Source organism: Anolis carolinensis, chromosome 4 (genome assembly GCF_035594765.1).
Source record: "Anolis carolinensis isolate JA03-04 chromosome 4, rAnoCar3.1.pri, whole genome shotgun sequence".
NCBI lineage: Eukaryota > Metazoa > Chordata > Lepidosauria > Squamata > Dactyloidae > Anolis > Anolis carolinensis.
In genome coordinates, this window is record NC_085844.1 from 214,479,710 (window position 1) to 214,500,445 (window position 20,736).

Below are 20,736 nucleotides of genomic sequence, written 5' to 3' on the forward strand. Positions count from 1 at the left end.
CAATAAAATTATGATCAGTTAAGAGCAGACCATTAAATGAAGAAATCTAAAGAACACAGTCCCTCCTGAGCAGTTAGTCCTCAACTTCCTGCCAAAACAAAAGGGTTTCCTGTGGCCTACAAAGGACAGCAAGGAGATTCTTAACTTCCCTGTACTGTTTAATATTCAACAAATATGTTTTTCAAAACCAGAAGTGATTTTGGCTCCATTCTTTTTGCTTTTGTCTTTTGGCAGTTCCCATGGCCTTTGGAGAATCTCAGGAACAGAAAAATAGCCCCAAGAAATGTTGGTAAAAGAAATAGCATACCACAGTTCCAAGGAAACAAACTGAGGATCAAGCAAAATTATAACAAAAGGGAAATGTTAAAAGTCAGGATGTCAGCAAATGTAATAACAGCAACAGATGTAAGAATAGGTGACTTTTGTGAGCCTGAAATTGACTAGATAGACAAAATGCAGAGGGGAGAAGCAAGCACAGATCTGCTTATTCCAGTTGGGAACTTATGGAAGTTCCATGGAACTTGGAATCAGTAAAAAAATCTATGATTCAACACACTTCATATGTATTTTTGCTATGGTGTTTAAGAAAAGCAGATCTGCCCAAGTGTTTTACATTATCCTGTTTCAGATATATAAAGTACAGTAGAGTCTCACTTATCCAACACTCACTTATCCAACGTTCTGGATTATCCAACGCATTTTTGTAGTCAATGTTTTCAATATATCATAATATTTTGGTGCTAAATTCGTAAATACAGTAATTACTACATAACATTGCTGCCTATTGAACTACTTTTTCTGTCAAATTTGTTGTGTAACATGATGTTTTGGTGCTTAATTTGTAAAATCATAACCTATTTTGATGTTTAATAGGCCTTTTCTTAATCTCTCCTTATTATCCAACATATTCACTTATCCAACATTCTGCCGGCCCGTTTATGTTGGATAAGTGAGACTCTACTGTAGGTCAAAATTGCGGTGAGAAGGAAGATTCTAACTACCCTTCAAGTTAGGTAAAAGCTATTATGAATATATAATCGTTTTGTATATGTAGATAATGAAGGCCTGAGATAAGGTCCCCTTTCCTTAGAAAAACTGCTGGACTTGACTTTGTAATGCTATATTTTAATTAAGTGTACTACAGTACATGGATTTCTGTGTATTTCCTACAGGCTTTCATTGATCCTTTTAATGTTAAATCCATTGCAAGCGTTCCAGTGGAGATTATATAATTGTATAGTGTCATTTTTAAATGTCACAACAGTAGATGTTTTGGATTAGACAAACAACCGGCAGACTTTTGCTTTTTAGCGGGACAGGAACAGGACAAACCACCTGAGAGCAACACAGACAGGACATATAATGACTTCTTTTCTAAGGGGGCCTTTTAACAAAATGCCATGCTAAATGACTTAAGAACAAGTCCCTCTGAGATTAGTGGACTAACTTTTCAGTAAAAAACATATAGAATCCAATTTTAAAACAGAGATTGGTATTTTGTTTTTAGAAGATACAGCACAACGGGCTAGATCACATGTCAAACTCAAGGCCTGTAGTCTGACTTTGGCCTTCCATGCCATTTTATGTGGCCGTCCAGATGCTGGATAACTCCTGTATTCCTCATCACAAACACACACACACACACACACACACACACACACACACATATATATATATATATATATGTGTGTGTATTGAATGTTTTTATGATGTGTAAACCGCTCTGAGTCCTTATCGGAGATAAAGTGGTATATAAATAAAGTTTTGTTGTTGTTGATTAGACAGGATGAATAGAGATTATGGGACTTGTGATACAGTAACACCCGGAAGGCTGCAGTTTGTTCTGTTTAGTTAGGATAGTGGCGTTTGAATTTAGATACAAGGCTAGTGGGTGTGATGTTTGCTTTAAAATGCCCTTTAACCTTTCCTCAATCTTGGAGCTACAAATGCTGTTGGATTGCAATTAACATCAACCCTAGACTGCATGGTGGATAATCAAACGTCATGGGAGTTGTCGTTCAAAAGCATCTACGGATTGAAACTGAGTAAAAACTAAAGAGCACCAACTACTATGTAAAACAATTTTAGTTGGCCCTCTGTATCCACGGATTCTCCATCCATGGATTCAATAGTCCTTTCAAGGCAACCATAAGTATGATGTGGACTTTGATGAAAATGAGTTTGACACCCCTGGGCTTGATGCAACACTGGACTCCTGCTCCAAAAATTTATATCTACAACTAGTCAACATCTCAATTTGGGTCTTCTCCTTATAATCACAGGCTTGCCCATAGATGGAAAATATGCTAAGAATTTGTTGTATAAAAATTGATTTTATCCAATAATTTTCCTCTCTAGCACAGAGGCTACCCTGTTTCCCCTAAAATAAGACATCCCCCAAAAATAAGACCTAGTAGAGGTTTTGCTGAATTGCTAAATATAAGGCCTCCCCCGAAAGTAAGACCTAGCAAAGTTTTTGTTTGGAAGCATGCCCGGCGCCCACCAAACAAAACACCATAGCATGCAGGATTGGTAAACACCTAAGCAAGCGAGAGTCCAAAAGTGGCAGGCTAAAACCCAGAACCTCAAGCCATGTTTGATGTCAAATGAGAGACTCCCCCCGGGCACACAGAAGACTGGATGACTTGGAAGGTGCTGAACAGACTGTTCTCTGGCACTGTGAGATCCAGAGCCAACCTTAAGAAACGGGGCTACAAAGTAGAGTCCACTACATGCGAGTGTGGAGAAGAGCAAACCACAGACCACCTCTTACAATGCAGTCTGACACCTGCCACATGCACAATGAAGGACCTTCTTATAGCAGCACCAGAGACACTCCACATGGCCAGCTACTGGTCAAAGAACATTTAGTATAATGCCAAGTTTTTAACTTTGTGTTTTCAGATATACAGTATTATAGCTGTACCCTCAGTTCGCTTCTGACACGATAATAAAACCTAGACTGTTATGGTTGAGCCTTCTGGCTCCGATACTAGGAGACGAGGTCGTAAGACTCCTCGAGAGTCAGACTCTTTTGAGGAGCGTGAAAGGAAGCGGCTCCGGGACTTATTTGCAGAACCAACTGACGAAGACTCCTTTGAGGGTTTTACCGAGGGAATGGAGGAAGAGATGGTTAGCTCAGAGGAGGATGATATGGAATGGACTCGGGTGAGGGAGGATTTGGGTGTCACTGGCAATGATAGCATGGGAGGCGACTGGCAGGTTGCAGGATCGGACCCGTGGACGGGCTGGAGGGATGGAACGGGATCCACAGCTGGGGATGCTGTGGGGCGTAGTCAAAGGTGTGTTAGTTCTGATGAGGATGATGATGAGGAGGCACCTGGAATTAGGATAGCAGCTGACAGCGATGAGGAGTTATGAACTGGCATAAAATGGGGTTTTGAATCAATGGCTAATTGCGTTGGGCAAGGTAATCTGGACGAACGCTTGGGCTCTTGCTGGGAAATTCCTGAAGACGGGTGTGATTCGTTTGCTGTATACGTAAGTTACCAAGGACACTGGGCATAGACGGCGGGAGGAACTGTGTGGGCTTTTCCTGTGCAACTTGTGTTTAATCTTGATAGCTTGGACCTCCGTCGTCTTTTTGACGGACATTATTGCCAACTCTGGATTGACGCTGGACTGACTGACTGACTACGACTCTGGACTAACCCTTCTGTGGCTATCGGTGGAACTTGTGGAACCTTAGACGCCTGCATTTGGCTTTCGACCTCGGACCGGATTGGGACCCCGCTGACCGTCGTTACCCTGACTGATCTGCCTGGACCTGGTTTTCGCCCGTTGCACGGAGGAGCAACAGCCCGAGTTACTTCTGTAGCTCTTAAGTAGCAGAGGGGAATCTGCTGCTGGGTTTTGTGTTCATTTTGACCTTTTGTTAACCAGTTTTTGTTTGTTTAATTGCCAGGCTGAAGTAAGCATCTTTGATTTTATCCGGGTTAAACTTCTGTTTAATCCGGTTTATTCTTTTGAACTGTTTAAACTCAAACGAAGTTATTTTTGTTACTTTTCACACTGAAAACAAGTGTTTGCCTAGTCCTTTGTTTTCTACGGGCAATTTTTAGTTCTGTAACCTCAATAAACTGTGTTGTATTCTACTTGGAGCGTTCTGTCCTTGACATAGACACCCAAGCCAAACTGAAGAATTTAATGGTGCCTTCCTGAAACAAATGACAAAATATTCAAAGAAGGATAATATAGTAGTAATGGGAACTGATATTTATTGAAAATCAAACTTTACCAAGAATGTAAGGTCCAATATATTCCTCAATTGCCTCACAGATAATCCCATTGTTCAGAAGATGGAGGCTATAATAAACTACTCTAGATTTAATCCTAACTAGCAGGGAAGAGTGGGTCAACAGAGTGGAAGTCATAGGATCCTTGGGCAGAGTAACAACATTCTCCTGTGCCAAATGTAATTAGACACAGGCTCTAGAGTTTTAAGTAAGCTGATTTCAGAAGGCTTAAGGGAATACTGATTCAGATCCCATGGTCTGAAACACTCAAGAGGAAAGGGAGTTCATGATAGGAGTTTCTTAAAGGAGAGTCAGTGTGATGTAGTGGTTTGAGCATTGAACTATGACTCTGAAAACAAGAATTTTAATTTCCTCTCCACCACAGAAACTCGCTGAATAACCTTGAGCTACTCACAATCCCTCAGCCTTGAGGAAGGCAAAGTAAACCCTCCTCTCAACAAAAAAACCCCTCTGTGATAAGTTAGCCTTAGGGTTACCACAAGAAATCACTTGAAGACACACGACAGCAATGAAGCTGCAATTGTGGGGTGGGGGGTGGGGTGGGGAAATCCAAGATAGAAAAATTTAAAGCAATCACAGTGGAGATGAAAAGGATTTTTAGATGGGCTGCACCCCAGAATTCATACTAAGATAGTACAGATATACCTAACTATTCTAAATGAATCCAAGTCTTCAGGGCCAGATGAACTGCCTTCAAGGATATATTAAAAGAAATGGGAGATATAATTGCAGAACCTCTGTCAATATTTTTTTAGAATTCTTGGAGAACAGGAGATGTCCAACAGATGGGAGGAGGGCAAACAGGAATATAACACACTTACTGAAGAAAATAATATAATTCTATTTTGCTTTGGCCATACCTCACCTCAAATACTGTGCCCCAATTTTGGGTGCCAACATTCAAAAGCTGGGAAGTATTCAGGAAAGGGTAATAAAGATGGTCAAAGGTCTGGAAACCGAATCCTATGAGGAACAGCTTAGGCAGCTGGATAACTTGTGTTTGGAGATGAGAGCACAGAGATGATATGATAGTCATCTTTAAATATTTGAAGGAGTGTTATATAGAAAGTAGAGTAATCATGTTTTCTACTGCTCCAAAGAACTGAACAAAAGGAGTCAAGAGACTCCACCTAAACACTGTCTGACAATGGAATAGGCTCCTCAGAAGGTGGTAGACTTCCATCTTCAGTCTGAGGATTCTGACTTAGAAATATTTGGATTGTTTCAACTGGAAGCATACATGTGACATTACGTCTGTCCCATATTACTTTACTGAAACGTTTTCAAAGACTATTTCAGGATTGTAGTTCAGACAGCTCACATCAAAGGCACAAAATGAAGAAAGAACCAACATAACACAGAGACATTAACTTGATGCTTGTCTTTACACTGTTTAACATTATTCTAAAATGGATAGCTTTTCAAAAAAAATGGTCCTATTTTCTTCCTGCCTTCCATTTAGAAATCCTCTTTTTAGTAAGTGAAATTCAACCAAGGTAAAGCTTATCCAATTTTTTAAGAGGATCTATGCAACAGAAAGGTTTGTTACAGGTTTATCTGCAGATAATCTGAGATAATGGACATTGTGAGATTAACCTAATCAAAGGTCTAAATGCATTTTGTGTGTCAGTAGTAAATAAGAAACAGGATTAATATCCTGACCCTCCTCCCAAACTCTCCAACTGCCAAAAGATAAGGTAAACAAGGGGTGCTATTTTGATCTGATCCACCAAAAGAAGCTGCAAAGTCACAGTCAAGACTAGTATTTTAGACAATTCTATTGATTTTGTGTACTGCTAACATGACAAATAAATATTTCAAAGAGCAAATCAAGTCTGAACTCTCTTTGAAGCCAAAATGACTAAACTGAGACCGTTGTGCTTTGGGCGTATCATGAGAAGATGCAGCTCAATCAAAGACAATAACGCTTGGTAAGGCATAAAGCAGCAGCAAAAGGGAAAGGCTGCATCAGAGATGAATAGACTCAATCAAGGAAGCCATCCATCCCCCTGAGCCTGCAAGCCTGAGTAGGGTGCTGATAGGGTGACTTGGAAGTCTCTTATTCATAGAGCTGCTATATGTTGAAGTCCACTTGACTGCAGTTGAAGCCTCATCCCAGAGAGGCAACTCAGAAGGATACTGTGATTGATGGTATTGAAAGCCCCACAAAGGTCCAGCAAAACCAACAGGGACAACCCCCCTGTCCAATTCTTTGCATAGGTCATTCACAAAGGTGACCAAAATGGTTTCTGTCCATTATAATACGTTTCATTATGTCAAGTAAATTTCTAGCATGCTGTATTATCTTCACCAACACACTGAAGGCAGGGTGTAACATGGTCTAGTACAGCAATAGGAGCATGGCAAAGACAGCATACTAGAGAACATGCTATGTCACTAAATAAGCAATATTCCATTGGGGACTGGTTGTACTCTTCCCAATCTGAAAGTAACATAATTAAAGCTGAAATGTAATACAAGCTGGTAAAAATATCAATACTATGAACTTAGAAAATGCCACCTGTGAAAGTTGTCTTAAAAAGGCAACAATTTTGTTCTTGTATTTGCTCTTTTCAAGCTCACTACATGATGTTTACCAATTTACTTGATGGAAAGTTTTGTTTCTTCATCTCTCTCACCTTTTCTGTCTAGTATATGTCTACAGTGGGTCCTTGGTACCGACTGAGTTTGATTGCTCGAGTCCCATTAGAATAGCCCAGTAAAATACATTATATTCTATATAAAATATTTTCAAGTCATGGTTGCTTGAATCCAATGATATGGACAGCCAACTGTATGTCTATGTGCCCTCAAGCTGTTTATCAATGTATGGCAATCACATGAATTTCAGAGGGTTTCCTTGGGCAAAGACTACCCAGAAGTGGTTTTGCTTCTGATCTGCATATCTGATAAGAGTTTCACTGTTTTATGTTGGTATAGTTGTGAGATGGGGATCAGAGGTGGGGTACTATATAACTGTATACATTTTAAGAAGGAATACATTGCTAGAAAACGAATACACACAGGCAGCCATATCTGAAGGAAAATACATAAATATCTATTTGGAAATTCCTTCAAAGTTTACTTGTGTAGCAGCTCTCTGGTGAATGAACAGTAGAAGTGATATGGTGAATTTGCGATTAGCACAACTCTACATAAATCTACTACATGTTGTCAAATATGCTCCTAAAAGTAGAAAACCACAAATAAAGGTGGAAAATGCAACTATGAGGAAAAGTTTCAGAACCAAAGAAAACGTGACGAGGAGGGGAAACAACTAATATGCTTTTATGGCTAGTATCAAGGTCATACTAGGCAACAGACCTGTAGGGAAAAACTGCTCATGAGATTATCCTTCTCACAATAAAGAAAGTACTTTAGCTAAATTATTTACATTGAATCATCTCTGCAGCAAAACATCTGAATAGCAACTTTCTAGTTCAGAAAATTTAGAACCATAATCTGTACACATCCTTGAGCTTACTAGAAAGAGTCAAATATAAAGAGATTATGGAACAGGGCTTTAAGTGTTCAGTGCAACAGTAATTATGAAAATTCCCCACTCAGCAAGAGGTAGGAAGAAAAAGCTCCTTAATTTGTACAGAATCCAGCTCAATTACCTAATGAAGTGTGATTATGTTCATGAATTGTTGTTTTAATTTCCCACAAAATTTTGCTTGAACGGCAGCCAGATGGCACCTGTTCCAAGTCCTATACAAGCAGTCAAATAAGATTGAAAGGTTTCATTGCTGTCCAGAAGTGAAACCCAACTTCCTACACTAAAAACACAAGCTGGCATGCGAGAACAAACAAATCTTACCAAAGAAATCCATTTTCTGCTGACTAAAATTAGCATTCTGCATTATTCCTTAGCTAGTAGTAACAAATGTTTATAAGAGGTCCAACTAGGTATTACATTTCTAGCTCCTACACAGACTGTATATACCTGTTTCTACATACGAGAAACATCCATTGGATTTATTTTTGAACTGATATATATTGAACTTTATTTGCATTTTAAAAGCTCATGGCATCATCCCTTATTCTAGACAATAATTCCTCTCACACTGTTAACTCTCACAGGTTGAGAACCACTGCTCTATACTATTTTTGTTTATTCTAGTAGGGATTTATTTCCAAGGACATAAATGTAAGAGTATAACTATGTATACACTATATAGTGATGCAAAACAAGAATAACTCTATAAGTAAATTTACTTACAATATGCATGTGACAGGGACTTTACAATCAAACATCACCTAGTCCAATCTTCTGCTAAATACAGGATCAACAACATAAAATGCTACTACGTACAACATCCTGGATGGATAACTGTCCAACCACTACTGAGACACAGCCGGCGAAAGACAGTCCACCATCTGCTGAGCCATGGAGAACAGTGGACAAATGTTGAGCCTAAATCTGATCCCTTATGATTTCCACCCTATGGATTTACTTCTGCCCTCTAAAAGCGGGGCTTCCTAAGCTTTTTCCACTCGTGATCCCTTTCTGCCCAAGAAAACATTACATGACCCCAGGTATATACTGAACGTATATAAAATAGGCATAAAATCAAATATTTTCTGAATATAAAACCCAATTCTCCATTCTTCTTCATCCTGATGCACCTTCTTCATCCTGATGCACCACTTATTACTTTTCTCAACCTGAAACCCAATTCCTCCTATTTTTGTGAACCCCACCACTCACTTCATGACCCTATATGGGGTTGTGACCCCATCTTTAAGAGTCTTTGCTCTAAAGCAGTGGTTCTCAACCTGTGGGTCCTCAGGTGTTTTGGCCTACAGCTCCCAGAAATCCCAGCCAGTTTACCAGCGGTTAGGAGTTTTGGGAGTTGAAGACCAAAACATCTGGGGACCCACAGGTTGAGAACCACTGCTCTAAAGCAAGAAACAATATCAGCTCCTGACAGTCTTTCATATTCAAAAACCACTATCATGTTTCCCTTAATCTTATTTTAAGATAGATATATGTGGTATTTTCAGCTCTTTGTCCATTTTGGTCACTCTTCACTGGAAGTACTCAAATTGTGGCACTCAGAAAAGACCCAGTACTCCTGGAATGGACCGAGCAGCATAGGATGTAACAGAATTACTAGTTCTTGCAAGCTAAGAACAATTTAATACAAGAGTGGGGAACATAGACATTTGTGCACCTATAGAGGTCAAGACAGGAGACAGATTTAGCCCCAGTGCACACATTATCGCTGGTTATTAATAAGATCAACTCATAAACAGTGCTTAGTAGTACGATATACCAATCCCAAATGCAAATTGTGGGTTTTAATTTAACTTAAAACAAAGGAAAATATTGCCCTCTTTTTTCAGTTATCTATATGGAAGCGGTGCTTTCTACAATATGAAATATCTTCATTAGCTAACCTAAAAAGATTGCATCTACTGACAGAATGTGCTATTTGGGGGTTTGAGCAGAAAAGTTGTTTCAATGATGCGTTCACAAAGAAAGCTGTTCTTAAACTCCACAACCACAACATCCACTTTTAGTTAAATTATGCCCTTCTTACACAAACACAAGCAAACACTGAGCAGCAGTCTTCTAAAGGTGTACTATATTTGCTGATGGAAGACAATCACAATAAATATGGGATATATCAGCTGTCCTTCTGTAAGCTTCAAGTTAAAAATGGAGGTCTCAGTCGCAACAGATTAGAGAACTCATTTCTGAAACTAACCAGGCTATTTTGAACTGGATGCAAAAAGTACAAGTGTAATAACCTATTGGTAAATCACTTAACAGAGTCTACACTGACCCCATAATGCAGATTCAAACATTTTTTAGGTTTTGGATTACCTGTATTTGTATATATAAATACATAATGAGATCTCTCGGAAAAGGTACCAAAGTCTAACACAAAATTCAATTATATTTCATATACACATAGCACAGGCATGGTCAAACTTCGGCCCTCCAGGTGTTTTGGATTTCAACTCCCACAATTCCTAACAGCCTACCAGCTGTTAGGAATTGTGGGAGTTGAAGCCCAAAACATCTAAAGAGCTGAAGTTTGCCCATGCCTGACATAGCCTGATGGTAATTTCATACAATGCTTTATGGGAAGATGTTAGGGAAATTCCAGACATGAAAAAGGTTAACACCTCCCAACAAAGGATTCCCTCAGGCAGGAATTGGCCAGGGTTTGAATCTACAAGGCCATTAAATGCTAATCAAGGTGATCAATTGCAACATTCACTCTTGCCTCAAATCGACAAGAGTTCTTTCTCCCACCTGGAGTTTCCACAGATATATAAACCTCCCTTGCTTAGTTTCCAACAGACCTCACACCTCTGAGGATGCCTGCCATAGATGTGGGTGAAATATCAAGAGAAAATGCTTCTAGAACATGGCCATGAAGCCCGGAATACTCACAGCAACCCAGTGATTCTGGCCTTTGACAACACTTTTTAAATATGTTTGTGCATGAAACTAATGTGTGTGCACTGAATCATCAGAAAGCAAAGATATCCTTGTTCCACTCAACTATGTGGATGACTTTAGATTCTATAGTACTGTAGTTGTTGTTTTATAAGATCTTTAGCTTTTTCTACCAAAGTGTGTTGGTACCTCACTAAACTACAGATCCCAGGATTTCACAGCACTGACCACAGCAGTTAAAGTGGCGTCAAGCTGTATTTATTCTGCAGCCATAGACTGTTCTCTCATGGGAAGCCTTCCATAGAGAGCATCTGCACCACCATTTGCTCTTTGCTTTAATTAACCAGTCATTGGTCTGCAAGTTGCCTTTTCCCTGCACTGGACTGTTTTTCTCTCCTGTTTCTCAGGCTGCACACAAAGAGATCTCTTGGAGACTAAAGTCTAAACATTGTATTCATGTATATTTCATATACCCTTTGCTTGACAGTAATTTGAGGGGCAGAGGGCACATCTACACTGCTGAATTCATGCACTTTGCACAGTTTTAATTGCCATGGAATCATGAGGTTGTGAAAGGGTCTTTAGCCCAAACTACAACTCCCAGGATGCAACAGTATTGAGCTGTGGCAGTTATAAAGAGGTCTCAAACTGCATTAATTCTACAGTGTAGATGCACCCAAGGATATACCATTCCGGTAATATGACAGCCCTCAATGGCATAAGGCTAGTCAAGGGGAAGGAAGGAAGGACAGGGAAAACATCTCTTAAGGATGTAAAGGAGAAAAGGAGAAGACTTAGAGTATAATATATTAATAATATATAATAGTAAGTATATTATTATTATTAGGGTGCAGCTACACTGTAGAGTTAATTAATTTTAACACCACTCAATAGTATATTATTATTATTTGTATTAGGGTGCAGCTACACTGTAGAGTTAATGCATTTTAACACCACTTTAACTGCTGTGGCTCAATGCAATGCAATCATGGTACCTCATCGAACTACAACTCCCAGGATTCCCTAGCGTTGAGCCATGGCAGTTAAAGTGGTATCAACCCGCGTTAATTCTGCAGTGTAGATACACCTTGAGATCTCCCCATTGCAGGCCTCTCCGGCGACGAGAGAGATTGTGGAAATTCCCCACAATCTTCTCTCTCTATACATACATACACACACAAGCAAACACAACACCTTGCCAAATGAAGCCCCAGCAAAGCAACCTCATTGAGACAAGGAAATCAGGAAGGGCAGAGGGACAGAAGAGAAGAGGGAAAGGAAGAGGGCCCGCCCTCAGTGGGACCTCAATGGGCATCCTGGCCTGGGACGTACCTGATCCAAGGACAACCGCCGCCCAGGTGAACTACCTCAGCCGCCGCTTTCTGGATGAGAAGCGTCCAGCGTGTGCGGGGAAGGGACTGCGCATGCGCGCCGAGCCTAGCGACAACTGCCTCGCCTCCCGCGCATGCGCAAACATTCAGGACTACTAATGGAAAGGCTGAGGTGGAGATTGAGTTTGGAGGATTGGGAGGGAAACAGAGCTCGATCCGTGGATGGCTGGAGAGGGGAAGAAACAACTGAGTGGTTTTTGTTTCGGGATCTTGAAGTCACCCAAGATATTATATATATCCTTAGTAATAGTGGGCTTCCAGGGAATAGTGTTGTTGGAGCCAAAAGAACAGAAGGTGCATCTACACCAGGCCTGGGCAAACTTGGGCCTTCTCTCCAGGTCTTTGGGACTTCAGCTCCCACCATTCTTAACAGCCTCAGGCCCTTTCCTTTCCCCCCTCTCCTCTGGAGAGAAGGCCCAAGTTTGCCCAGGCCTGGTGTAGATGCAACCAGTATCCTGTGGGATGTTGAAAGCAAGTACCGTAGTCTCACTTATCCAACATTCGCTTATCCAACGTTCTGGATTATCCAACGCATTTTTCAATACATCGTGATATTTTGGTGCTAAATTCGTAAATACAGTAATTACTACATAGCATTACTGTGTATTGAACTACATTTTCTGTCAAATTTGTTGTATAACATGATGTTTTGGTGTTTAATTTGTAAAATCATAACCTAATTTGATGTTTAATAGGCTTTTCCGTAATCTCTCCTTATTATCCAACATATTCGCTTATCCAACATTCTGCCGGCCCATTTACATTGGATAAGCGAGACTCAACTGTACACTATGTGTTGAGTGTCCATTATCCTGAAATCCTCAAATTGTTCACATGGATAGCTTTTTACACTGAGAATGGCACTTTCGCTATCTCGTGTTTCTCTGTGCACAGACTTTGGGTGTATCTACAGTTACGCAGTGTAATTACGTCATTTTAATTTCCATAGTTGAATGCTATGGAGCCGTGGGAGTTACCGCTTGTGTCCCATCACCAAGATTTTTCATGATGGATATCGAAATATTCCAAAAGTCGAAAAAATCCAGAAGACTGGTCCCAAGCATTTTGAATATGCTGTATTTATTACAGCAAACATTAGATGAAACAAAACAGGAGCCAGTTAGATGCCCGAACAAATTGCTTGCATCCCGTGGGATTTAAAATGTGGCAGTGTTGTTATTGCAGCACGGTAAACATACCGTGCATAAGGTAAACATAAGGTAAACATAAAAAAAAACATTTGGCTATAGCTAGCTTTTTTTCCTTCCCAAAGCACTACGATTATTTTGGAAATGTTTTAAGGTAGCCTTAATGTCTTCTTAGGTTATAAAGATATGCCACTAAATACTGAAGTTAGAATGGCCCATGTTGTTTATTGTACCTTCCATTTCTATGCATGATTGCGAATGCTGGACAGTGAAGAAAGCTGATAGGAAGAAAATCAATGTGATTTGAAATGTGGTGCTGGATAAGAGCTCTAAGGGCCCTTCCACACAGCCATATAATCCGGAATATCAAGGCAGAAAATCCAACAATATTTGCTTTCACCTGGGTTACCTGAGTCCACACTGCCATATATTCCAGTTCAAAGTAGATAATGTGGGATTTTATTCATTAAAATGCAAGTAAGTCTGGATCTACACTCCAAATAATGAAGTTCTAATTGCATTATTTGGCAGTGTAGATCCAGCCTAAATGGGTCTTAAAGCAATCAGATCTGAATTCTCCCTAGAAGAGGCTGTCATACCTTGGATATATAGATTGAGCATCACTTATCTGGAATTACAAAATTTGAAATACTCCAAAATCCCAAAATGACCACATGAATAGCTAAGATAATGATGTCTTTGCTTTCTGATGGTTTAATGTATACAGATACATATAATATTATACAAAGTTGCCATAAAGTTAGGCATGTAAGTATATAAAACATACATCTTGAGTCCCAATGGGGAGAAAGGCGGGATAAAAATAAATAATAAATTTTAAATTATGGCTATAGTCATATTTTACTGACTCAATCTAATAGAGGTTACTTTTGTTAATTTTATATGTTTGGGTTTATCTAATGTGCTATTGATTTTATATGTTGTTGTATTGCATTGTATTGCACACTGTTATTTTGTAAGCCACCCCGAGTCTCTAGGGGAGATGGTGGTGGGGTATTATTATTATTATTATTATTATTAATGAACAAATTAAAACTTGGCACCTATTTCCATTATGTGTATATACAGTGCCCAGTCAATTCCAAGTTATTTATTTTAATCTGCTTTTTAACAGATTTTATCTCTTGTGTATCTTGCTGTATATTGTTTAATAGTGTTTTATCTTTTGTTTTAATGATGCTGTATCTCACCTCAAGCTGCAAGGAGAGGCAGGTCATAAATTCATTATTGTTATTATTATTGTTGTTGTTGTTATACTATGTAACAAACTTTGAAACAAATTCTGTTTCTGGTTTGAAAGTGTTATTTCCATTTTAATTATGCAGTACTTACTTTGAATGTACAGTAGTTGTTACACTCCAGAAACTTCATTTTTGTGTCTGCCGCAAACTATGTTGAATTGGTTGAGACTCTATTTAGATATTAATTGAAAACTTATAGCAAAATGTGCTGCCGGATGTCCCATAAAAGCAAAGTTTTTGCAGTTTAATAAATCTTTTCCATGTTTTTATGATAGAACCAATTAGGAAATGACATTTATAACCCAGGAACAAAAATCATGTTACGTAATGTTATTATATGGTCTTGCAAAATCTGGAATTTTGGTTCCAAGCATTTCAAATACAGGATACTAAGTCTGTATTGTGGGAACAGATGACTTACTAAGAAAAACATTTGACAAGATAGAAAACAGATTGATGGACTCAGCCAAGGAAGCCACAGCCCTGACTGGCCAGAACTGTTGAGGACAGGGTGACCTGGAGGCTTCTCATTCATAGGGTTGCCCAAAAGTCAAAGTGAAGGTAAATAACAACCAAAACAAACAGTAGACCTTGGGATAATCACACTTTCATAGCCTCAGAGGAAGATGAAAGTAAACCCCCTCTGAACAAATCCTGCCAGGAAAACCCTGAGACTGGTTCGCCGTAAATTGGAATCTACTTGAAGGCAGACTACAGCAACAACAGTGTGCTGAGGAAGCCTCTGTTACTGCCTGACCTACAAAAAGAACCAGATTGTTTGTAAAGGATTAGTGGGTCAGAGCCTTTTTCTGTCACAAGCTGAGCTGCTGCAGTATTATTCAGAGTGATTACCATTAAAGATGTTTAAATTTAAAACCATGCACAGAGTAACATGACTACTGGAGCTCACTTACAAGCAAAGACACAACAGGACACTATTATGAAAACATGAAACTGAGACAATACAGCTGAACTAAAGAGAGGTCAGAGGCCTAATGTTAACATTAAAAATATTTTGACTCCATGCTTTACATTATTACAAGGGAAACTTAATATACGGTATTAACTATATGAGAAAAGGCGAAATTTTCCATCTCAATAGGATTTGGATATCAGAAGAATTATGTGGGATATAGTTTGTGTATGAAAAAATAGTTCAGTCTCTCCCGAATTTGAACACAAACAGTTAAATTAGTGAACAAACATTAACATGCCTAGCAGCACTACAAAAGAAAGCTGCTGCACCACATGTTTTGCTGTAAAAATTGATGGTCACCCAAACTCATAGCAACCAAATGCAAAACAAAACCAAGGGCAGGGGTTGCCTTAGGAGATAAATTTGTTGGTTCAGTGATTATATTGAATTTGGAACCAGTCATGTTTCAACTGACTTATTGAACAGTTAATGAATACAAAAAGGGGAGTGTTGCTTTTAATTAGAATTAAGCGCGGTATGTGCTGTTGCACACAATGAATACTGAAAGCTGACTTCTGAAGGATTACAATTTTAATTTCAAATAAAATTAACAAAAATTCTGTGTAGAGAAAAACAACAACTTAATTCAAACTAATACACTCAGATGTATGGAATAGGCTGCTTTTAATTCTCAGCCTGCCTGCTCATTAGCAATGACTCCAATGCACTGGGTTTGCTTGTATGACTATTAGCAGCACATTATTTAATACATGTAATGAGTTGAGATATAACAGTATTACTTTCCATTTTAAACCAAAACAGTTTATGATATTGCAAGTTGAAATCATAAAATATAATAAAATCAGTTATTAGAGAATAAAGCAGAAATTAAGCCATGGAATAATCACTGATGAGAGTAATTATGAATTATTTAAAGCTACAGACAATGGGTCTAAAATTATTTAGTCGCTTGTGCTCCCTCTATTTTAACAGTTGTATACTTATTTATGCAATGCTTTTGACACAATATAAACAAAGTAATTGACTAGTACCAAAACAGACTGTATAACAAGAAATGTCTGGACAAACGAACAGGTCATTGGGATCCTACCTGATCTCAAGATCTCATTCTACTATGGGAGCATCACAACAAAGAAGGCCTTCCTCCATTCTGCAAATTACTATGTAAATATTAAGCATTATAATTTTAGCTTTAAATAAACTAGAATACAAACAAGCTTTGGGCTTTTTGATATTATGCAAATTAGTAGCAAAGGCTATTATCTGAAACTATATTTGCTCACAATAATAACAGTGGTGTATGCATTAACATTTTTGCAGATTAGATTCTGAAAAAAGCTAAGGATTTGTCTGCTTCTATGTGAGCTTTGTTTTATGCAGAAGAAATAAAACAGAGAAACTTATGATGAAACAAGAAAAGCGATGTAACACCAATCTCAGCCATCCTGAAAAACACTTCCTAGAGCTGGCTGACAAGAAGGTCATGGCAGAGAGGTCAGATTAAATACGATCCCTAGGGAAGGTAATGGCAACCCACCCCAGTATCCTTGCCATTAAAACTAAATGGATCAGTATAACCAAAGAAATGTCGGTATACCATCGGAAGATAGGACTCCCAGATCGGAATATGGTCAAAATTCTACTGGGGAGGAACAGAGGACTAGTTCAACTAGCCCCAGATGTAATGACGCGGTTAGCTCAAAGCTGAAATGAAGGCTAACGGCCGAAGGTGCTGGAGGTGAACAACAAATCCAATGTCCCAAAGATTATCACACTATAGGAACCTGGAATGTAAAATCTATGAGCCAGGGCAAACTGGAAGTGGTTATTGGTGAGATGTCAAGATTAAAGATAGACATTCTGGGAGTCAGTGGACTGGAATGGACCACTTCACAAAAGATGACCACCAGATCTACTACTGCGGACAAGAGGAACACCGAAGAAATGGAGTAGCCTTCATAATCTATATATATAAAAGGGTAATGAAATTTCGGCCTAGTGCTTGAATAAAACCCAAAAAATGATAGAATGATCTCAATTCGAGTTCAAGGCAAGCCGTTTAACATCACAGTGATCCAAATATATGCCCCAACCACAGATGCTGAAGAAGCAGAATTAGATCAGGTCTATGAGGATCTGTAGAACTTACTGGATAATACACCAAAAAGAGACATTATTTTCATTAGAGGAGATTGGAATGCTAAGGTGGTCAGTCAAATGACAACCGGGATACAGACAAGCATGGTTTGGGACAACAAAATGAAACAGGATGCAGGCTAATAGAATTTTGCCAGGAAAACTCACTGTGCATAACAAACACTTGCTTCCAATAACCTAAAAGACGGCTTTACACATGGACTTCACTAGATGGTCAACAACGAAATCAGATTGACTACATCCTTTGCAGCCAAAGCTGGTAGACATCTATCCAGTCGGTGAAAAAGACCTGGAGCTGACTGTAGTTCAGATCATGAATTTCTTAATTGCACAATTTAGAATCAAACTAAAGAGAATGGGGAAAATACACAAGCCAATTAGATATGATCTCACAAATATTCCTAGTGAATATGCAGTGGATGTGAAGAATAGCTTTCAGGGACTAGACTTGATAAATAGAGTCCCAGAAGAACTATGGACAGAAGTTCACAACATTGTTCAGGAGGTGGCAACAAAGTACATCCCAAAGAAAAAGAAAACCAAGAAGGCAAGATGGTTGTCTGCTAAGATACTGGAAGTAGCCCAAGAAAGAAGGAAGACGAAAGGAAATAGTGATAGGGGGAGATATGCCCAATTAAATGCACAATTCCAGAGGTTAGCCAGAAGAGACAAGGGACTATTTTTAAACAAGCAATGCATGGAAGTGGAAGAAGACAATAGGATAGGAAGGACAAGAGACCTCTTCCAGAAAATCAGAAACATCGGAGGTAAATTTCAGGCAAAATTTGGCATGATCAAAAACAAAGATGGCAAGGACCTATCAGAAGCTGAAGAGCTCAAGAAAAGGTGGTGAGAATATACAGATGATCTTTACAGGAAGGATAATAATATAGAGGATAGCTTTGACAGTGTGGTGAGTGAATTAGAACCAGACATCCTGAAGAGTGAGGCTGAATGGGCCTTAAGAAGCATTGCTAATAACAAGGCAGCAGGAGACGACGGGATCCCAGCTGAGCTGTTTACAATCTTGGAAGATGATGCTGTCAAGATGATGCATGCTATATGCCAGCAAATACGGAAAACACAAGAATGGCCATCAGATTGGAAAAAAATCAATTTATATCCCCATACCAAGAAAAGGAAAAGCTAAAGAATGCTCAAAGTTCCGTACAGTGGCACTTATTTCCCATGCCAGTAAGGTAATGCTCAAGATCCTGCAAGGCAGACTCCAGCAATACATGGAGCGAGAGTTGCCAGATGTCCAAGCTGGGTTTAGAAAAGGCAGAGGAACGAGAGACCAAATTGCCAATATCTGCTAGATAATGGAGGAAGCCAGGGAGTTTCAGAAAAACATCTATTTCTGCTTTATTGACTATTCTAAAGCCTTTGACTGTGTGGACCATAATAAACTGTGGCAAGTTCTTGGTGGTATGGGGATATCAAGTCACCCTACCTATTCAACTTGTATGCAAAACACATCATGCGACGTGTGGGGCTTGACGAATCCAAGGCTGGAAATTTAAAATTGCTGGAAGAAACATTAACAACCTTAGGTATGCAGATGATACCATTGTGATGGCTGAAAGTGAGGAGGAGCTGAGGAGCCTTATCACCAAGGTGAAAGAAGAAAGTGCAAAAGTTGGGCTGCAGTTAAACATCAAGAAAACCAAGATTATGGCAACCAGACCGAGAGGGAGAAAACATGGAGGCAGTGACAGACTTTATATTTCTAGGCACGAAGATCACTGCAGATGCAGATTGCAGCCAGGAAATCAGAAGACATTTACTTCTTGGGAGCAGAGCAATGGCCAACCTTGATAAAATAGTGAAAAGCAGAGACATCACACTGGCAACGAAGGTCCTCATATTGAAAGCAATGGTATCCCCCATAGTAACCTATGGTTGCGAGAGCTGGACCATAAGGAAGGATGAACGAAGGAAGATAGATGCTTTTGATCTTTGGTGCAGGAGGAAAATCCTGAGAGTGCCTTGGACCGCAAGAAGATCCAACCAGTCCATCCCCCAGGAAATAATGCCCGGCTGTTCACTGGAGGGAAGGATATTAGAGGCAAAGATGAAGTATTTTGGCCACATCATGAGAAGACAGGAAAGCTTGGAAAATATCATGATGCTGGGGAAAATAGAAGGAAAAAGAAAGAGAGGCCGACAAAAGGCGAGATGGATGGATGGTATCCTTGAAGTGACTGGCTTGACCATGAAGGAACTGGCAGCGGTGACGGCCGACAGGAAGCTCTGACGTGGACTGGTCCATGAAGTCACAAAGAATCGGAAATGAAGAAGAGAGCTGGCTGAAGTGGAAAGTGCTACTGGTGCATACATTAACCTAGTTTGTTAGCCCCATTGTCTAATTAACACACTGCCTACAGAAAGATAGAAAAGTAATTAGTGTAATTTTGAAAATAGATGTTAAAAACAAGACAATATGCTGTAACTAATTGTTATGTTATGGACTTTTCAGACTGGAACGAACACATTAGCACTGCAAAAATTGTTTTAAAATGTTATCCCAGTTTTCTGTTAGTACTAGCTCTAAATAGTTACACAGTTTGAGATGGCAAATATAAATAAAACAAGTACGTATAAATAAAACAAGGAGACTGGTGGACTTATACTTGTTGATGTTATGGATCTGTGAAGGTTTCTTAAGTATGACTGGCTTTGCTGGTGGCCAAAATCTTAATGGGATTTTTGACACTTCAGTTTTTCATTTGCTGATAGGTATTGTATTCAATGTATGGTTCTATCTACAAGACCACAAATATTGTTACAGGGCTCAAGACGGACCATGATAGAGTTGCCTAATTTTCAAGCATATTTTTGCATCTGTTTATCATGTGGAAAACTATAAAAGTTGCATGCTGTCACATTCTGTATTGTTGAAATTAGATTATTACAGCCAAATGCACAATTGATTTTTAAATCTCTGAGAGCTAGCAACTGATCAATGGAAAATTACAGAACACTTCCAGAACATCAGTTGTTGACTACTATAGCAGTCAGTGTGGATGTGGGTAGGGAATTAGTTTCTTTGCCAATTGTAGAGCTTGAGCATCTCCCCCTGACTGCTTTTAGCATTCATCCTGCTGCTTTCATAAGGTGCATCTACACTGTAGAATTAATGCAGTTTG

At 39.2% G+C, this 20,736-nt stretch overlaps 1 protein-coding gene across 3 annotated transcripts in view; it reads right to left on the minus strand.

Annotated features, from left to right (window-relative positions):
• The window catches only part of ndrg3 (NDRG family member 3), a 64,511-nt gene extending 52,354 nt beyond the window's left edge, over positions 1-12,157 (minus strand). Inside the window, exon 1 of one of the 3 annotated variants that reach the window (XM_003220538.4) lies at positions 12,025-12,157. The gene's annotated coding sequence lies outside the window, so the exon portion shown is untranslated. The remainder of the gene's footprint in view (positions 1-12,024) is intronic. The other 2 variants (XM_008109964.3, XM_008109966.3) reach the window with 2 other exon arrangements.
• Between the last annotated feature and the right edge of the window lie 8,579 nt (positions 12,158-20,736).